Genomic DNA, 17667 nt, shown 5'->3' on the forward strand with positions numbered 1-17667 from the left:
TGCCTGATTTAAAGCTACAACTTGCAAATTCTCCCTTCAACGTCTTTTGAAAGTTCTTTCTATCTCAAGATCAAAAGGAACAAGATTCAAGTTGTTTCTTCTTTGCATACAATGACCAAAGATATCTACAAACAAACAAAATCGAATATTAAGACAAGAAAAATAAAATTTGAAGTAAGACTAAATTGCTTAGTATTAGTATTAGTAAAAATTCTAGAAACAATTCCTCGGCAACGGCATCAAAAACTTGTCAATTAAAATTATATTATGCAAGTATACGTATCGAATAGATAGTATATAAGCAAGTAAAGTATTGATCCCACAGAGAATTGATATAAAATTTTACTAAGTACTAAAATTATAACAATTTAATCTTATCCAAACAATCAATGTCGAATAATTAAATTAACTAACTAAAAATACTTAACCAAAATTTAAACTAAGAAAAATCAAAATAATAATAACTTGAGTAAATATCAAATCAAACAAGCCTAGGATTACAATATCCCTCACACTTCATCTAAATCTTACCTCTCTTCCTTAACTTATTTCAATGGGTCAAATTGCTAACCTAGAGTCCTAAATTATTTATAAGGGTTTCCCGACTCATTTTATAAAAATATCTATTTTAACCAAATCGCTATATCCCTATGTGAATTGAAATTAAAACAAACTCATTAAGTTCAGGCTCTAATCTAGCTACATATGGCCTATAGTTATATCTCTATCTTATATGCAAATCAATTAATATAATCATATGCTATCTCAATTTTAGTTTGCACTAAACTACTTTTTCCAAGTTTGTTTAGGTTCCTAAATCAATTTAATTGGTGATCAGGCAATTAAAAGCATTAAGAACAAATTGGAATAAACAATTCATTTCCCATTAAAGATAAGTAAGAAAGAAATTAAAAATTTAGATTACATGTGAGTTCAATTATAATCCTGGAAAAAGAAAATTAGCTATTCATGATCGCAAAGACAAATAACATTGTATAAAATTCAACCATTGAGAGTACCAAGAAAAATAAAAGCCAAGAAAGAAAACAAAACAAATATTTGTCGCCTGATCTCCAAGTTTTAGCCTCAACTTCTAACTTCTTAAATCTCTAAAGGTTGTCTTCCCTAAAGTTCTTCAAAATATCCTATTTATACTAATAAACTTAACCTTTACTACCTTAAGTTGACCTATGGTTTAATTGGGCTTAAAAGTGTAATGAGAGGCCCAAAAAAATCAATCGTCAGTCTTTACAAATTTTTATTCCTAACACAATACGTTCAGCCATTTTCTGAATGATTTTCTCTATCTTCAAGGAAGAACTAGTAAAGTGATCTATATGAAAGTTGTAGCACTATCTCTTAGCTTTCCAATGGTCCAAGAATCGCATCATTTGAAGTTCTATAGCCCAGTTATGGTCAAAACACTGCAGCATATGAAAACAAACTTTTAGGTCTTTCACCATCTTACTTTCCAAAATTAAGCCCAATCTCCTTTAACTCCTACGAAAAATATAAAAACTAATAAATAACAATCAAATTAAAAGAAGTAACATAAAATTAAAATAACTCACTTAAAAATAAACTAATTATAAAAGCAACTAAAAATAAGTAAATTATAATTGAAACTTTAGGACTTAGCTAATATTTCATAAAAAAATTAAACTACAATAATTCTATAAAATAGAATTATCAATGAAATCAAAACATATTTAGATTTCAGATATTTATCAAAATATGAAGCATGTGGGAAAAATTTTGGATTTCCAATGCACCATCGAGAATCTACTATTCATAGATTAACAATCTATTTACCAAATGAGCAAAACATATTTTTTTACAACCATGACAAATTATCTATAATAATTCATAGGCCTGATGTTACAAAGGCTATGTTTACAAAATGGATGGTTTAAAACGAAATAAATAAAGATGGTAGACATTTAATTTATGTTGATTTTCCAACAGAATTTATGTGGGATAAACAAGAAATGAAATGGAAAAAAAAAAACAACAAGGAAGATGTATCAAAAGAATAAATTATGTATACCCTAGAGTTGGAGAACTATATTATATGTGTATGTTATTGAATGTTGTCAAAGGAGCTGTTAGCTATGAACACATTAGAACAATTAATGGTATCATATATCAAACGTATCAAGCAGCATGTCAAGCATTAGGATTACTAGGAAATGACAAAGAATGGAATGATGATTTCTTACAAGCTTCCGAATGGGCTTCAAATGAACAATTAAGACAACTATTTGTTACTATAATAATGTTTTGTGAAGTAGCAAATTCATTAACACTTTAAGAAAACAGCCAAAAATTATTTTCAAATAACATAAAATATAAGTTGAAACATGCATTTGGATGTTTAGAATATTCAATTCCAGAAGATCATTTGAAGAATTATACCTTAATTGCTCTCGAAGATATTTTCAAAAAAATTTTAGTTTTTTAGCTAATTTTAAATTACCCATGCCAACAAATAGAAATTTACATCTACAGAAAAATCAATTGATACATGAAGAAACGAATTATAACTTTGTGTTGAGCTTTAGTGATTACATTTTTACATTTACAATTAGTCTCAAAATTAAATCATGAGCAAATAAAAATTTATCGATGTGTCAATCAATTGATAATGAAGAAGGACACATGATATTTTTCTATGGCCATGGAGGCACAAGTAAAACATTTTTGTGGACCACCATTATTTCTGCAATTCGATCAATAGGTAAAATTATTCTTGCAGTATCTTCTTCTGATATTGAATCTTTACTATTATGAGGTGGTAGAACAAGCTCACTCTAGGTTCAAAATACCTCTAACTATTAACTAGTCCTCCACATGTCAAACAAAAAAAACTTAACTCACCAGATTGATTCAAGCATGTACTTTGATTGTTTAGGATGGTGCTCTTATGATTCATAGATATTGCTTTGAAGCTTTAAACAAAAGTTTAAGTGATATCATGTATGATGATTCTTTTAAGAATAATCTTAAACTTTTTGGAGGAAAAACAGTATTATTAGGAGGAGACTTCAGAAAATTTTTACCTATTGTTGAAAGTGGCACAAAGATAGATGTCATTAATGCAACAATAAATCAATCGCCATTATGGACTCAATGTAAAGTCTTCCATCTTAAGACTAGTATGAGATTAAAACAAGAGGATTTAGATGAACAATCAAGGAATGAAATTGGGGCATTTGGATAATGGTTAGTAAATATAGGCGATGAAAATTCAGAAACAACTATACATGAAAACGAAGATAATTCGTATTTGGTTAAACTACCTAATGATTTGTTACTTCCATACACAAATGATCCAATAAAAAATATTGTGACAACAATTTATGATGATTTTGAGAAGTATTATACCGATACTACATATTTGACAACAAGAGTTGTTTACCCCTTACAATGAAACAGTTGATTTAATAAATGCATCTATGCTTAACTTGGTACCAAGAGAAACAAAGACATATAATGATAGCGATAAAATTTCTCATTCGACAGATCGAATGTCAAAACTTGAATTACTTTATCCAACTAAATTCTTAAACTCACTTAAGTTTCTTGTTATATCTTATCATAATCTCAATCTTAAAGTAGGTTATGTGATTATGTTATTAAGAAATATAAACCAAATTTCTGGATTATGCAACGGCACTAAACTAGTCATTACACAATTGGCTTCAAACATTATAGAAGGAAAAATTATACCTGGTATACATGCAAACAATAAATACTACATTCCTAAAATAGTATTAGTAACAAAACATAAAAAATGGCCTTTTACTTTTAATAGAAAATAGCTTCCAAGTATATTATGCTACGATATTTGTCACGACCCAAACCAAAGGGTCCGTGATTGACACACGAGCCCAACAAGCAAGCCCACTAAACCTGAGCAAGCCTCAAAGTTCACAACCATATAACTCAAAGCCAAGGGATTCCATAATCAAATATTCACAATAAAACCAAATATATTACATTATCCTTAGCATATAATTCATACAAATATTTATAGGCCATACGTTGGCCATTCAAGGCAAGTTCACTCATAACAACCCTTACATAAGTTCATATGGCACAACGTGCCTACATATATAACCACAACCAACACTATGTGGAAGCTTGTGACTAACTCAGCGGAGCAAAAACATCGAAACGAGACCTATCAGATGCCAAAATTGATTTGTCGAGGGACGACCTTTACCACACAGCTCTATGGCCTATGTATCTACACATGGTGTTAGAATAAGCCTCACAAGCCAATCTGTGCTAGTGTGGGAATTACTATTTGAGATATTCATGTATGACATTTTGTTATTCATAATAACATTGAAGGAGTTCTTTATTTATAAGTTTGTGATTTAATTACATTTTGTACTTATGTAGACAAAGCCCATGGAACTATATATGCCTTGCAAAGGATTTGTATTAGGATACAATTATGAGATCCTTATGCATCAAAGCATTGTTCCTAAAAGTTCCTGATCATTGTATTATTGAGACAAGGCATCAATAATGCTCAAAGATCAACACATGTTATGTTCCTTACTTGTGAAGTAAGCAATCGTTCTCATAAGTTGAATTATAGAAATACTTGGAATTAGCATGTGGGTGCTTGCCATGGGAGAGCAAGTTCATTGAACATGACTCGCCATGAGAAATGCATTTGGTACCTCACTCAAGTGCCTATGCAATACTTCTCATGTGTCAGTTGTGTAACTACTCCCTAGACTTGCGACACCAAGTTGTCTTGTATGTGGAGTATTATGCTTTGATTTGATCCCTACGAGTGCCTAACCAAGGATGCCAAAATAGGATGTTTTTAGGTATAGTATGAAGCACATGAAGGCATATGAATGGTCAAGATAGGAATCATCACCCCAAGTGATTTAAGTGAAAATATCTTATTAGTTCTTGGTTGGCATTAGCTTAATCAAATCCTTGCCAAGGTGATTAAGAGATTTTGAAATGAGTTTCATAAGTCTCTATAAAGCTAATGATCTAACTGCAACAACTAATATGGAGATCAATAAAAGTAGGCACTGCACCAAACTTTTATCATCTCCGGGATATATGATGAGGAAATGAATTACACTGAAAAACTGTACACTGAAAAGTTGTCAAAGAATCCTTTGACTCTCTTAACAATTGGGTGGCCATGATGCATTGCTAGATACCAATCATGGTCTATGGAATTGAATTAGTTAATTTAAAATTGAATATGATTCATTTAAATTAATTAATTAATAATACTATAATTCAATTCCATTGCCGACATGTTGAAAACTTAATGGGTCACACGCAAAGGTTGCAATTTGGATTAAATTGAGAGTGTGAAGATTTAAGTTAGATTTAAATCAAATTCTAGGTTTTAACTACTAAGGACATAATTAAAAAAGTTTAATTAGGTATTGGTTAAATATTATAATTAATATAATATTAAGGACTTATTTTGCAAATTTTAATAAGTTAAACCTAGATATAAATATCACATTATAGCCACTCTTTTCTATAGAGAGAAAAAACAAAAGAACAAAAAAAGGTTTCTCTCTTGAGTGCCGCCACTCTTGTGAAGTTTTTTTTTTTTTTTTTTGGAAGACTTTTCCTTTGATTCTTTGCTGGAAATCAAAGAAGAAAAGAGGATAAATCATTGTCTACTTGCTAGCACAAGCTCGTGGCATAAAGCTCTCTCATTGATAAGGATCCGTTGCAATCGTGTGTGCAACGTTGGAGGCCAAGCGATTGAGTGGCCGAGATTCTTTCACACAAAAGGTGTTCATGTTTTGTCACCAAAAGGAATCCATTTGATTACAATATCACTTGGAAAGGTAAAACTTTTTTTAATTTTATGTGGTGCTTAACTTTGCATTAAACAACCCAAGTGATCCAAAGGTAAGAGGCATGATTTTTATTTTATTTTAATTTTTTTTATTCCGCTACGTTGATGCTCTAATCATACCGTTCCTAGTACATGGTACATAAATAGGTGAGTGCTATAATACTCAGTGAGTTGTACATATAAACAAAATCATGCATATATATAATCACATAATAAATATTACACTTTCGGTGCAACCATGTAATCCAACAAACATCTCCAAACATAAGGCACATCATTATCCCTAAAACTTCCAATATGAGGGCATGTCATCATCCTCAATGTCTCCAAAGATCATCAAACATATCATTAGGCTTACCCTCGAAGCCGATCAAATTTATTCAAATCATTCTCCATAGCACATTCTAAATGCCAAAGTATCACATCATATTCATATCATATTTATGTAAGCCTCTCCATGGCTATCTTGTTGGCTCCATAAGTTTTTGATGATAATAAAACATTCCCACTCATTTATGTCTAACTATACTACTTGAGTGTGCAAGATGAAAATGTATGTCAATAATAAATTAATCACTGAAAAGCAAATATCAAAACTCACAAGAATAAGGAGTTACAAATGAGCCACAAAACAGAAGCCTCTTAGTCGGATGATCAATAGAGTTAGTCAGCTAAAATTCAAAAGTGAAGTTGGTCGGTTCAAGGATAGTAAGCTCTTAGTCGGTTGAGGCCTTACCCAATTGACTAAAACAGTAAAGCAGATTGTGAGATAGAGAGGACTTAGTTGACCAAGAAGCATGGTTAGTCAACTAAGAGCTCACTGCCAGAGAATTCAATTTCAAGACAAAGAAGACTTAATCGACTAAGAAGCATGGTTAGCCAACTACGAGCATATTGTCTAAAAATTTGAATTTGAATGCTAGGAGACAGACTAACGACTATAATTGACTCCAAACTATTTCTAACAGTCTAAAGCTATCAACATCCATCAGATTTGGCTTTTCAAGTATAAAACACACCCCCAACGGCTAAGAAGAAGATAAGTTGCTTTCGAGATCAAAAAGAGCTCAAAAATATCAAAAACTTTCTCCATCCTTCTTGCACTTCTCTCAAATCTTTATAATAGAGTTAAGCACTTCATCTTGTATCATTTAAATTAGGTTAGTGATCATAGGTACTTCTCTATATCTTTTCTTCTTGATTACTTAGAGTGTTCGAGTCACTCTAAGAGGATTAATCAAGCTTGGGTTAGCTTGATTGGTTGTATAGGTTCTAACTCAGCCTAAGAAAAGTTAGATTTAGGTTTTGGTTGATCTTAGGAAAAACCATTGTTAAAGGTTGTAGCTGAGCCTATGAAAAGCCATTGTAAAAGCTTGGTGGAAGCTTGGGAATTCCACCATTTATAGTGATTTGGTTTAGAAAATCCTTGATTGGAAGATCAAAGTAATGGATATAGGTCAAAAAGACCGAACCACTATAAATCTTTGTGCATTGTCTACCCTCTTTATATTTTAGTTCATTTCTCTTTCAATCATTCTTTCCTCTGGAATTTAAGTTTTCATGATTGACCTTTAACTTGCGCTCAATTAGAAGTCAAGATTAGTGACATTCACAAAGTGTTATTCACCCCCCCTCTAACACACTTCTTTGGGACCAACAAGTGATATCAAAGCCTAACCCTCATTCTTAAGGTCTAAGACCATTTAGGAAAATCCAAATGGCTTTTCAAAAATCTGTAGTTGTTGAGGGATAGTCCACAAACAAACCACCTCTATTTAATAGATCAAACTACCTTTATTAGAGCACTAGAATGTCAATCTACATAAGGGCAATAGATTATGAAATGTGGAATGCAATCACTAATGGACCTTTCATCCCCTCGACCATAAATGTTGTGACCAATGAAATGATTCCTAAGCTAAGTTCTGAATGGACTGAAGCTGAAACCAAAAAGGTTCGGACAAACTTTAAGGCAATAAACACTCCACATTGTGCCTTGACCCCTATTGAGCTTAACAAAGTGTCAAGTTGTGCCACTGCCAAACAAGTTTGGGACAAACTTAGAATTATCCATGAAAGGACTTCACAAGTCAAGGAGTCTAAAATAGCTCTTCTAACTCACAACTACAAAATGTTCAAGATGGAACTTGGTGAAGACATCACCAACATGCTTGATAAGTTCACTAACATTACCAATAAACTCAGCCAGTTAGGTAAGCCAATCCCCAAACATGAATTTATGAAAGACTTCTTAGAAGCCTACCTAAAACTTGAAAGCCAAAAGTGACTACTATTCGAAAAGCTAAGAATTTAAATGTCATCACTCTTGATGAAATATGCGACTCTCTTCTTACTCATGAGTTAGAGCTTAAAGAAAAAAAAAGAAGAAGAAGACAAGAGAAAAGCAAAAAAAAGGAAAAAAAGCATTACTTTAAAGCAAGCACTCTTGAAGAAGAATTAGATAACTTATCATGTGATGATGATGAAGAATTGACAATGGTAGCAAGAAGATTCAGAAAACTTATGGGACAAAGAGATAGAAGACTGGCAAAGAAAAGCTACAAAAGATATCAGAGTTCTTCGTGAAAAACCAGAAATAAAAATGAATCGAATAAGAAGGAAGATGTTATATGTTTTAAGCGTAAGAAACCTGGACACTTCAAATCAGAATGCCTTTTGCTGAAGGAAGAAACTCCCAAGAAAAATAAAAAATCTAAGAAAGCTATGGTGGCTGCAACTTGGTCTGACAGTGATGCATCAAGCTTACAAAGTGATGAAGAGAAAGTGGAAGAAAGAGCAAACCTATGTCTGATGGCAAAAAATGATGAATCCAAGGTATCTTCTGCTCCTTGTGTTATTTTAATTGATGAAATTCAAGAAGAATATGAATGCCTCTATGATGAGTTTGAAACACTTGCATCAAAATATAAGGCTTTAAAAAGAAAGACCACATTTCTTGAGAATGATTTAGAAAAGATAAAACATGATTTTAACTCTATTTTTGAACAAAGAAATTTTTTTTCAAACTGAACTAGAACACTCTAAAACCAATTTTGAAGTTCTGATATTGGAACTTGAAAACAGAACTGAAGCATTACAAAAGGCAATTGATGAAAATACTGCTTTTCAAGGCTTGAGTAAAGAAGCATCAAGAAAAAATACAAACTTTAAGAAAAATTATGATGGTTGCTCATCTAGACGTTATGTTTGTAGAAGAATAGGTCATTTTTCTTATGACTGTTATAAAAGAAAAAGCACTCAAAGATCAAAATGATTTGGGTACCAAAAGGTTCCTATGTAGCAACTAACCTTCAAGGTATGGGTACCTGTTAAGAAAAACTAAAAATCTGTCTTGCAGGTTGAGCCAAACCAAGAAGGCATATGTTCAAAAGCACAACTAAAGCAAAAGGAACCATGGTACATGGATAAAGGCTACTCAAGACATATGACAGGAAATGAAATGTTGTTTGCTCAACTACATAAGAAAAAAGGAGGTACTGTATCTTTTAAAGATGATTCAAAAGGTAGAATTCAGGGTATAGGAACCATTGGTAAGAATTCCCATGCTCAAATTAATCATGTGTTGTTTGTTAAAGTTTTAAAGCATAATCTATTAAGTATCAGTCAACTATGTGATATAGGATTTAAAGTGTGTTTTGATTCACATAAATGTGAATTTATAGGTATTAGTTCCAACAAAACTGCATTTGTATGAAAAGAATCAAAAACATGTACATCATATTTCTTGAAGATCTTGAGCTAGAATGTGAGTCATGTCTTATGGTAAATGATAGAAATGATAGTTGGCTGTGGCATTGAAGACTTGGACATGCAAGCATGCATACTATTTCAAAACTAGTTAGAAGAAATCTAGTTGTTGGATTACTTGAAATTAAATTCAAAAATTATCAGATTTGTGATGCTTGTCAACTAGGGAAACAAGTTAGAACATCTTTCAAATCCAAAAATATGGTGTCAACCTCTAGACCTTTTCAGTTATTGTATATAGATATATTTGGTCCAATCAACATAACTAGCTTAGGAGGTAAATCATATGGTTTTGTGATAGTTGATGACTTCTCAAGGTGTACTTGTGTCTACTTCCTAGCTCACAAAAATGATGCATTGCCTACATTTGCCAATCACTGTAAAAGAGTTCAGAATGATAAAGGACTTCTCATTGTTAGCATTAGAAGTGATCATGGAGGTGAGTTTGAAGGAGATGAATTTGAAAACTTTTGCAATGAAAAAGGATTTGATCATAACTTTTCAGCACGTAGAACACCTCAAAAAAATGAGGTTGTTGAGAGAAAAAATCGAACTCTAAAAGAAATGGCTTGAACCATGCTTTGTGAAAACAATCTACCAAAGTATTTTTGGGTAGAAGTTGTCAATACAACAGCCTATATCCTTAACAGGGTTTCAATAAAAGCTATGATATCCAAAACTCCCTATGAATTATACAAAGGCAGAAAACCAAACATTTCTCATTTCAGAAGCTTTGGCTGTAAATGCTTTGTTTTGAACAATGGAAAACATTTCTTGGAAAATTTGATGCTAAGAGTGATGAGGCAATATTTCTTGGGTATGCATTGAACTCAAAAGCTTACAGAATTTTTAACAGAAGAACTTTAACCATTAAAGAATCTATCCATGTTGTTTTTGATGAAACTAATGCCTTGCAAAAGAAAGTAATGGTTGATGACAATTGATAACTCTATGATATTGAGTTATTTAAGCTTAATTTTAATAATAATTTGGCTAGGTTTTTATAGAAATGCATAGAAATTAGTAGGTTTTATTTAATTATTTTAAATTAGTTATTTTAGGTGAGTCAATCTAATTTTGATTAATTTTATGCTTAATTTGGTATTGATATGATTAAGATAGGTTGTTATTGATTTACTTGTGCTTTTGTAGGTGTTTGAAAGAAGAATTTTAATGGAAGAAGGAGAGCAATTTCGAGATGCAGACTTCCAATGTATATGTTTCTGTATTTTGACCATAACTTTCTCTACAGATCTTTAAATGAAGTGATTCTTTAACCATTGGAAATATAGGAGAAAGATCTACAACTTGTCTGTTTACCACTTTACCCAGTTCGGCCTGTAAGATGGTCAAAAATCTTATCAAAGCTGACACACTGCAGCAGTCCTAGAGCAATTACGATTTCTGTTAAATAATTTGGCAAAACTGCGACTTACATAGTTTGATGAGGAAATCCCCACTGAAATTGACTTTTTTCTTCACCCAACTTGGTCTAACTTCAAAGCCTATAAAAACAACCTTTCAAAAGACTTAAAAGGAGAGAAGAAACACCAAATTAACATCTGAGAGTCAAGGCAAAGAGTCATTGAAGCTAAGAAGAATTTGTAGAATTCAAGGAGATTTGAAGATCAAGAATACAATTCTTGAGGTTTTCTATATTTTCTTTTATTCTCTTATTTTCTTAGTTTTGTTTTAATGTTTAAATTTTATTCAATGATGATGTATAACTTGATGGGGAACTAAATTTTTAATCTAAGATTATGATTGAACTCAATTTATAGTCTGAATTAATTATCTCTCTTTTACTTATTTTTGATGGATTTAAGTTGTTTATTTTATTCTATTCTTAATGCTTCTAATTGTCTGATCACCAAATAGATTGCATTGGAAACGTAGGTTAAACCTTGACGAAGGAGATTTAGGTAAACCTTGAATAGAATAGCGTATGATCGAATACACTTAGTTAGTTAAGTGGATTGATTTGCATATAGGGTAGACATACACCTATAAGCCATACGTAGCCAAGATTAGAGCACAAACTTAATGAATCTTTCTTCAATTTAATTTGCATAGACATATAGTAAATTAATTAAGAGAGATATTTTTATAAGAAACTCGACAGAGACTTATAAATAATTTAGGACTCTAGGTTAGCAACTTGATCCATTAAACTAAGTTAAGAGAGAGGGACATTAATCAGATAAAGTATTGAGGGATATCATAATCTTAGGTCTGTTAATCACTAGAAGTAAAATTTGTTGATATATTAGTTTTAGTTTTAGTTTTTAGTTTATTAATTTAAATTTTTCTTTTCAATTTTAATTTGTTTAGATAAAATTAAGGTGTGTTAATTTTAGTAGTTAACTGTAAGGATTAATTCAATTCTCTGTGGAATCGACACTCTACTTCATTACTATATTACTTGTTAATGATACATGCACTTGCGTGAGAAATCAACAACAAGTTTTTGATACCGTTACTGGGGAATTTGATTTTTAATTCTTTCTTGTTAATATTAATACCAAGCATTCTTAATTTTAATCTAGACTTTTCTTTTATTTAATTTTCAGGAACTTTTGGTCGTTGTATGCGAAGAGCCCGAAATTTAGAAATTGTTCTTTTTGATCCTGAAATCGAAAAAACTTTTCATAGACTTTAGAAGAAAAATAAAAAAGTTTATGCTCCAAGTAAAACAATGGTTGATCAACAAGAGGAAGAGACCAAGCCTTTGAGAGATTATGCAGTCCCACAAGTACAAAATCTCCACTCTAGTATCCGAAAACCTCTTATTCAAGTCAACAATTTTGAAATTAAGCCATCAATTATTCAGATGATTCAGACTGCTGTTCAGTTTGGGGGTTTACCTAATGATGATCTGAATGCTCATACAATAAATTTTCTAGAATCTGCGATCCATTCAAGGTTAATGGTGTTACTGATGATGCCATAAGATTGAGGCATTTCCCTTTTTCATTGAGAGATAAAGCAAATAGTTGGTTAAATTTGCTTTCTGCTGGTTCCATTAATACTTGGGATGATTTGGCTCAAAAATTCTTAGCAAAATTCTTCCCACCTGCAAAATCAGCAAAGATGCCGAATGATATTACTTCTTTCATGCAATTTGATTTTTAATCACTATATGAAGCTTGGGAAAGGTATAAGGATTTCATGAGAAGATGTCATCACCATGGATTACCTAAGTGGCTCCAAGTTCAAAGTTTTTATAATGGTTTGCTTGGACCTTTTAGAACTTGTCACGACCCGAAACCTCCCTCAGGCCCATGACAATCGCCGCGACGTCCCGATTGACACTTATTATCCAAAATGCCAACCGGAACCCCGCAAGGCTTACATATCAGTTTTTTTTTCCTTTCCTGTGAGCAATCATTGTTAATTATCAAGTTTTTAGAGAATATACACTATTTTAGATCAAAAACAATCAAAATAAAATTTTCGCCACACAGGGGTATTTTGGTCATTTTTTTCTCAAAAATTTTGAAACTGGCTAAAACGTAATATACAAGTACAAAATACATAATTCATATTCAAAATGAGTTTAAAAGTCTAAAATCTTCATTTAAAACGAAATTACAGTTATTTGAATATAATAACAAAATAAAAGAAATATTAAGGGAAATATTCTATTTTCTTATAAAACAATATTTATTGAATTATACGTGAATAATTTTTATAGCGTAAAAGCTAAATAAATTTATACATACTGAAATACAGTAAGCCAAAATATTTAATTTAATTTACAATAACAAGAGGGCCCCCAAATAAACAAAAGCAAAGAGGACTGTGAACCTACGGTTTGGAAAATGCAGATCCAATGGTAGTCCTCGATGAGATCAGCTATATACAGTCTATACTAAACCTGAAATGGGTGGAAAGAAGTTGGGTGAGATTTTGCAATCCCAATGAGTAAACAGACATTATCATAAATATCTAAAGGCGAGTAAAATGGAGGCAAGTTTAAACAATAAATTTCAACCCATTTCATAATGTTTTCAATTTATTTCTTAAACCATAAAATATTTGTAATTTACCAAAACAATTGTTAAGGCTTATGTCTTTTATTAAAACAAGGCTCAAGCCAAAACTAATCCTCGGGGATACCTTGGCCGAGGCATCTAACCGAGTCCGCCAAGGGTGTTAAAATATTCACACGTGAAACATATTTTTATTTTTAAAAACCAGCCGTTCCTTGGCGTTGGCTGAGTTACACATTCACATGGGGGTTCGACGTGAAGTGAGCTCTAATACTACCCCAGGAGTTACCCTCCTCGCCTCTACAACCGGAGTAACTATATAACTGGGTTTACCGTGCCCCTCTAATAGGCAGTCCACGGAAACCCGTCACTGCAGTGACTAACCCACCAATTTTAATAAAATTTCGACAGTATAACGTGGCTTTTATTTATTTATCCAGCCTGCATAGTAAAATCAACTTACATAAATTTCCCAAATGCACTCACAAAATATAGCCACATATACTCATTTCTCATAAGCCATTCCTAGGAAAATATATATTTTTCAAGTCAATTTGCAGCCTCCAATTACTCAATTTCATAATCAATACAATATATTTTTATTTATCACATTTATTCCTAAAACATCAAAAATCCCGTTTTCATTTCATAAAATACATAAAGGGCATTTAAAAATAAACTCTAGATAATTTACAATAATAATAAGTTTACTCACAGTTTGTACAAACTAAAAGCTTTCTAAGCGCCCCGATCACTACTCGTCGGGTACGACTTCTTTGCCTTTTCCGGAAGGCTCTCCTCCTAGACACATTACAAAAATTTACACAATTCATCACATTGATGCTAAATCACTATATAATTAACTTAAATCCTATACTAATGCATGGTATGAAATGCAATAGCCTAAAACGGCTTAAACGCGGTATTAACCTATTTTTGGCACTTTGCCCGATAAATTGCTAACGCGCTCCATTTTAGCTCTAAATCATCCCATTCTCTCTCCAACATTTCTAACCATTAAATATCAGCCAATAACCTTCTAAAAACAACAAAATCAGCTCACTCCCTTCCTTGAAAAATTCGGCCAAAATGGGACATTAACTCGATTAATTTTCTACTTTGTTTTTCTATCACGTTTAATCGTTTTTCATCATTTTCTCTTCATTTCCCTTAGAATAAAATCAATTCATCATCATTGTACAGCATTGAGCATCCAGCCAAGAGTGGTTATTGTGAAAATTTAATGATTTCTTGGCCAATTTAATTTCTAAACACATTTAACTAACTAAAACTATCAATTTAACTAAAAATCAAAACCTAAAAATTTCAATTTCTCTCCCCTAGAATTTCGTCCAGACCTTGATATCACTTTTTGATCTCTCTCCTCAAGCATGATAAATGGAAATAAAGGCATAGGAAAGGTAGAAATCAAGTTAAAATCGAAAAATCTTACCGTTAGACGAGTAAACGGTCGAAAATCGCGAATTTCCCTTTGAATTTTCTTGTTTCTCTTTGGTTTTTCTTTTTTTCCTTCCTTTCCTCTCTATTTCCTCTCTTGTTCTTCCTTATGGCCGGCCAGCACTCAAAATTTGGGTTTAAATGGGCTGACTTTTCATTAAAATAATATTATTTCATTAAAAAAAATGCCACGTGTCACTTTCCCATTGGCCCATTTTTAAAATTTCATCCATTTGTTTCCAAATTTTCACCATATACTTGTCCCACATATCCATAGCTTAGATAAAATTCTCAGATTTATCCAAAGTCTCGGTGGAGTAATTTTTGAAATTTACACTTTTGCCCCCGTAAAAGTCAAAAATTACATTTTTGCCCCAAAAATTGAAAAATTGCCCATAGACATATTTTTCATCCCTTATACTCATACCATTCTCCAATTTGTCAAATTTGATCTAAATTCTCTCAAAATCTCAAATTTTGTCCGTGGGTGGCAAAATTACGATTTTGCCCCTACACTCCAAAAATCACCAGAATTAAACTTTTTCACTTCCTATCATTAAATTATACTCCAAATAGTTAATCTTGGTCAAAAATTTCACTCCATGATCAAATTATTATCTTAGGTGGCAAAATGACGATTTTGCCCTTGAATATCAAAATTTCTAATTTTACCCCAAATGAACCCTCGAACTTCGAACAATCATTTTTAGTCATTCCTTGACTATAAAATATTAAATTTCATCCTACAATTCCTATTTGAACTAGTTCGAGGTTAAATCAACTCAAGTGTACCATTAGGTACAATACCGAGTTTCGTCTATTCTTAGATGTTTTTCCTAGCATAATAACATACTACTCAGTGCATGTATGTCATGACATGTATTTATAGGGTCGGGTTTTACAATTCTACCCCCCTTAAAATAAAATTTTGACCTCAAAATTTCACTTACCAGATTCGACGAATAGATGGGGGTATTGGTTCCTCATCTGATGCTCTATTTCCCATGTCATTTCTTCCATTCGAGCACTTTTCCACAACACTTTGACCATTGAAATACTCTGGTTTCTCAGTACTCGATCCTTTCGATCCAAGATACTCACAGGTTGTACCTCGAACTTCAAATCGTCATGCAACTCGATCGGAGGTGCTTCGAGGACGTGAGAGGGATCTGGTACATATTTCTTAAGCATGGAGACATGAAAAACGTTGTGGATCCGATCTAACTCCGGAGGTAATTCTAACCGATAAGCCACTGGTCCAATCCTTTCAATGATTCGAAATGGTCCAATATATCTCGAGTTGAGCTTTCCCCTCTTCGCAAATCGAATCACACCTTTCATTATCCAATAAAACACCATAATTTATCATGATAGTATAATTAATAAGATTTAATACTTCAAAGTATTCAAATTATTACCTTTCCAAGGAGAAACCTTAAGAAAAACTTTATCATCGATCTCAAACTCCAAGTCTTTTCTCCGTTTATCTGCATAGCTCTTCTGCCTATCCTGGGCTACCTTTAGCCTTTCTCGTATAACCTTGATCTTGTCATTAGTTAGCTCGATCAATTCCACACTCACTAACTTTCTTTCACCCACTTCATCCCAACAAAGTGGAGTACGACATTTCCTTCCATATAAAGCTTCGTATGGTGCCATACCAATGCTAGACTGAAAGCTATTGTTGTAAGCAAATTCCACCAATGGCAAATGTCTGTCCCAACTCCCAATAAAGTCAATGACACAAGCCCGTAACATATCCTCTAAGGTCTGGATAGTCCTCCCTGACTGACCATCCCGTTTGTGGGTGAAAATTAGTGCTAAATTTCAATTTGGTTTCGAGAGCTTCTTGAAATTTTGGCCAGAATCGAGAAGTGAATCGAGGATCTCGGTCTGACACTATAGAAACGGGAACTCCATGTAGCCTCACAATCTCATCTATATAGAGCTGAGCCAGCTTCTCAATAGAGTATGTACTATGGACAGCTAAAAAGTGAGCGGACTTAGTCAACCGATCTACAATCACCCAGATCGCATCCTTTCCCCTCTGTGTCCGCGGCAATCCCAAAACAAAATCCATAGTTACATGCTCCCATTTCCACTCGGGAACAGGTAAAGACTGAAGTGTACCTGCTGGCCTCTGATGCTCCGCCTTAACTTGCTGACATACGAGACACTTTGCTACGAATTCTGCTACGTCTCGCTTCATACCCGGCCATCAATAATTCTCCCTGATAGTCCTATACATCTTGGTGCTTCCGGGATGTAATGCATAGGCAGATGAATGGGCTTCTTCCATGATCGTTTGTCTCAACTGGTTTCCCTCAGGAACACAAACTCGATCTCGAAACATCAAGACGTTATCCTCTCCAAATCTGAACTCACTGACTCCCTCATCGGTCAGTTTTTGAATTTCTTTTCTTAACTCATCATCAGACCTCTGAATGTCCTTGATCTGATTAAGTAACGAAGGTCGCACAATGAAGTTTGCCAATAAGGATCCATCCTCACCATTTCTCAATTGGACCCCAAGAGATTTCATCTCTATTAATGCTGAAAAATAACAACTCTAAAGTGCTGCTAAAGACG

At 32.8% G+C, this 17667-nt stretch overlaps 1 non-coding gene across 1 annotated transcript; it reads right to left on the reverse strand.

Moving 5' to 3' along the window:
* Positions 1 to 12716: 12716 nt before the first annotated feature.
* On the reverse strand, positions 12717 to 12822 carry LOC148761188 (small nucleolar RNA R71). Its single transcript, XR_016028129.1, has one exon. It is a non-coding gene; the product is annotated as a small nucleolar RNA R71 (small nucleolar RNA).
* Positions 12823 to 17667: the final 4845 nt, after the last annotated feature.

This window comes from Theobroma cacao, chromosome 8 (assembly GCF_053813885.1).
Source record: "Theobroma cacao isolate CCN51 chromosome 8, ASM5381388v1, whole genome shotgun sequence".
Classification (NCBI taxonomy): Eukaryota; Viridiplantae; Streptophyta; class Magnoliopsida; order Malvales; family Malvaceae; genus Theobroma; species Theobroma cacao.